We start from the raw sequence: 4,377 nt of genomic DNA, 5'->3' as shown, positions 1-4,377 counted from the left end.
AAAAGTGTGAAGACTCTTAGAAAAGTGATTTGAACTTTTTGCCCTTCATTAAACGACTTTTCTTTAGACAAAAATGGTTTTTCACTATTTACTTTAATTTATTATTTAATTATTTTTTATTATATTAACTAGACTTGCTAAAATATATGGTAGGAGAATTAATTAATACTTTCCTTTCTACTGTTCAATTAGAAAAATACTCCTAAAATAGGACTCTATTAACGAAATACTTCTATAAATATTGAGGTGTACGTTAAACTAGAGAACAAATCAGTTTGCCTATTGGGAGAATATGATTGATGATCATCTAACTTGATTCAATTACATGTCTAGATGGTGGATGCTTGATTTTCTAACCCTAAACTTATTTACTGTTTTTGTCAGCATAATAAAATTCAACATGTGTGTATATATATCTTCTTTGTTTTCATTCAAAATCATTCTTTAGGGTCAAAATTTTCGCTCAGACAAGAACTAGTTGGATCAAAATCGAAGCTTTTTTATCACTATTATATTTTTTTTATATAGTTTACAGGTCGTAGATGAATGTCGGTTAGCTTTGAAGAATTTCTTGTATAAAGTTTAGGTTTAATTGTATTATTTTAATATCGTTATTATCTTATTATTTTATTTTAATTTACAGATGCTAGATGAATGTGGGTCAACTTTGAATTTTTTTTTAGGTACAGGTTAAGTTTAATTTTATTATCGTAATATCTCTATTAGTTTGTTATTTTGTGGTAGTTTACAGTTCGTAGGTGAATCTCGATCAGCTTTGAGAAATTTTTGAGTGTAAAATTTAAGTTTAATTGTATTATTTTGATATCACTTTTATCGTATTATTTTGTTACAGTTTAAAGGTGATAGATAAATGTTGGTCGGCTTTGAGGAATTTTTAATGTAAATGTTAGGTTTAGTTGTATTATTTTGATATCTCTATTATCATATTATTTTGTTATTATTTACAAGTGGTAGATGAGTGTTGGACGACTTTGAGAAAATTTTTGTGTGTAAAGATTAGATTTAATTGTATTATTTTGATATCTCTATCATTGTATTATTTTGTTGCAATTTACAAATGGTAGATGAATGTCGATCTACTTTAAAAAAAAATTGTAAAGATTAGGTTTGATAAATAAATTCTCCATCTTTACATACTCAAAAGATATTAAATTTAATTATTATATTCATCTTTATTATTTAAACAAATATCCTATTTAATGTAATGTTTGAACTCATTAAAGTGAGGTACATGTGCAAGGCGCGTACACCTAAACTAGTATAATATTAAAAGTGTGAAGACCTTTACAAAAGTGATTTGAACAACTTTTTGTCCTTCATTAAAAAAAATCTGCAATTGATAAAAACGTCTTTTTACTATTTAAAAAAAAAACTTAAAATTTATTGAATTTACTTCTTAAACCTTTCCTTATTTGAATTATGCACTAAAATTTAGAAATTTTAAATCAATTAAAAATTATATCTTAAATAAAACTTTAGTAAATTGGTAATACTATTTTGGTATTTTTTCTTTTCTTCAAATATTTGTATCCTTCTAACGTTCTATTTTAGTAATACAACATTCCTGTTTTTAACCAAAAAAAAAAAAAAACAAAGTTTTTGTTTATAATTAACTTTAGGTATGACTTCTTTTGATTGAGTTATTTAATCTAAGTAAGAATCATAATATTTAACACTTCTAAATCACTTAGAATTTTATCCTATATAAAAAAAAAAATTCTACAATTCTATTTAAGTAATATTTTGGATCAAGATTTACGAGAAACATAGCTCTACTTCTATTTTTTCTTCTTATTTTGTTATTAATTCAATTTGTGTTTTGTGTGTGTATTCATTATTATCATCTTTGTAGCCTTTCTTTATTCCCCTTAATTATAACTTACTGACAAAAAATTTACCTTTTTTGATAATTTTTGTGTTTCTCTTTCAGTAGAAAATTTTTGATCGATTGGAGGTAATAACCATGTCACCACCATATCAAGTGGTCAAAACTATAAAGGTTTATCTCTTTTCTTTTCTTTTTTTCTTTCTTTGTTTAACTATGTCTTTGTTTTGATTTTGTTATTTAACTATTTCATTGCTATTATAGTTGAATCTTTAATTAAACTTATTGCTTCAGTTCAAAATGTAAGGTTATAATAAGTGAATCTTGATATGCATAGCTTTTGTTTGAATGATGAACATATAAATTAAAGATTATATCCAACTTTTTCAATTCTGGACTTACTAATTAAGTTTGAAGGCGGATCAAGTACTCAAGGGAGGACTAAAGAGAATATACTTTTCTTTATAAACTTTCTTGTGCTTAAATTAATATACATGCTTTTCTATTTGCTATTTTTTTACTTTTTCATAGAATTGGATAATAGCTTAAAGAAGTCCTAATGTAAAGATGCAAACAATCAAAAAATGCGATAAATATTTTAAAAGATTTTATAAAATTAAACTCACTAATTGAGGTTTCGTGCGTATACCTAGACTAGTATATATATATACTAGTCTAGGTGTACGTGCCTCGCGCGTGTACCTCACTTTATTGAGTTCAAACGTTACACTAAATAGGATATTTGTTTAAATAATTAAGATGAATAAAATAATTAAATTTAATATCTTTTGGAGAATTTATTTAATTAAACCTAAAATTTATCAAAAAAAGTTTTTCAAAGTTTGCTTGATATTTATCTACCACTTGTAAACTGCAGCAAAATAATACAATGATAGAGACATCAAAACAATATAATTAAATCTAATCTTTACACAAAAAATTTCTCAAAGTCGTCCGACACTCATCTACCACCTGTAAACTATAACAAAATAATACGACAATATTTTTCTAATTTATCAGTATAAAGAAAAATATTAATTGATTCTCATTCTATATATTTTAGGAGTCTAGTTAATATAATAAAAATAATTAAGTAATTAATTGAAGAAAATAGTGAAAAGACAATTTCGTCTAAAGGAGAGACTTTTAACGGACAAAAAATTCAAATCACTTTTAATACATTATATATAATAATTAAACCTAACATTTATCAAAAAAAGTTTTTCAAAGTTTACTTGACATTTATTTACCACTTGTAAACTGCAGCAAAATAATACGATGATAGAGACATCAAAACAATATAATTAAATCTAATCTTTACACAAAATTTTTCTCAAAGCCGTCCGACACTCATCAACCACCTGTAAACTATAACAAAATAATACGACAATATTTTTCTAATTTATCAGTATAAAGAAAAATATTAATTGATTCTCATTCTATATATTTTAGGAGTCTAGTTAATATAATAAAAATAATTAAGTAATAAATTGAAGAAAATAGTGAAAAGATAATTTTGTCTAAAGGAGAGACTTTTAACGGACAAAAAATTTAAATCACTTGTCAAGAATGGGATTCGAACCCATGCCCTTTCGGACCAGTACCTGAAACTGGCGCCTTAGACCAACTCGGCCATCTTGACATTTGTGATAAGCGCTTCAATTCATTTAATTATCTCCTATTATGAAGTAATCATATAGTATATGAGCCCTCATCTATTTTGTTTTTATTACAATTTGTTGCAAAATATACTAATTACCTCACAAAAAGAAAAGGGAGACTTGGTTTTATATTTATTCATAAAAATATTTTTTAAAGTTTATATTTTTTTTTACGACAGATGTTCAATTTTACATATAAAAAAGGTCACTTTTTGTTTCCTATTCAATTTGTAAGCAATTAAAAGAAATTATTTCCTCTAATGAAGCGATGATAATCTCTTAACCACGTGAACGCTATCACTGCTTTATCATCGATTAGGAATCTGTTCGATTATCTTTCTTCAAATCTCAACTTTAGGACTTACGAGTTATGAATTTTAATCCGATCGATCGATTTCAAGGACTAATCACTAGGTTCAAATTAAATATATATATACATCACATGAGAGTAATATTTTCTACTATTATTAATTTTGAAGTGAAATTTCAGTGGATAAAAGGTTTAATTAGTGGTTGTTTTTTATATGGACTAATGACAAGATTAATTATTGAAAGCCATATACATCACAAAATATATAGTACATGCAAATCTGGCGTATAGTTGCAGGATCAAACTTCATCTAGTAACTCTGTAATTATAACCAAAATTTTCACGACACACTCTAATTTCACGAGGTCCTATTATTTTCTGAGGCCGGAACTTAATTTTAGCATATTTTTATCACCTTTTTGTGCTAACGTGACAACTTTTGTTAATCTTTTTAACTGATGTGACACCTTTGACATGGGCCTCATTTTATATAATAAAGATATCACATTAACACAAAAAGATGCCAAAAATGTACTAAACTTGAGTTCAGAGGGTAATAA

The 4,377-nt window shown here is 25.5% G+C and overlaps 1 non-coding gene across 1 annotated transcript; it reads right to left on the bottom strand.

The window, feature by feature from the left end:
• Positions 1 to 3,407: 3,407 nt before the first annotated feature.
• TRNAL-CAG lies at positions 3,408 to 3,488 on the bottom strand. Its single transcript has one exon. It is a non-coding gene; the product is annotated as a tRNA-Leu (tRNA).
• Between the last annotated feature and the right edge of the window lie 889 nt (positions 3,489 to 4,377).

This window comes from Capsicum annuum, chromosome 7 (genome assembly GCF_002878395.1).
Source record: "Capsicum annuum cultivar UCD-10X-F1 chromosome 7, UCD10Xv1.1, whole genome shotgun sequence".
In the NCBI taxonomy this organism is placed as follows: Eukaryota; Viridiplantae; Streptophyta; class Magnoliopsida; order Solanales; family Solanaceae; genus Capsicum; species Capsicum annuum.
This window is presented reverse-complemented; position numbering and strand designations above follow the sequence as displayed.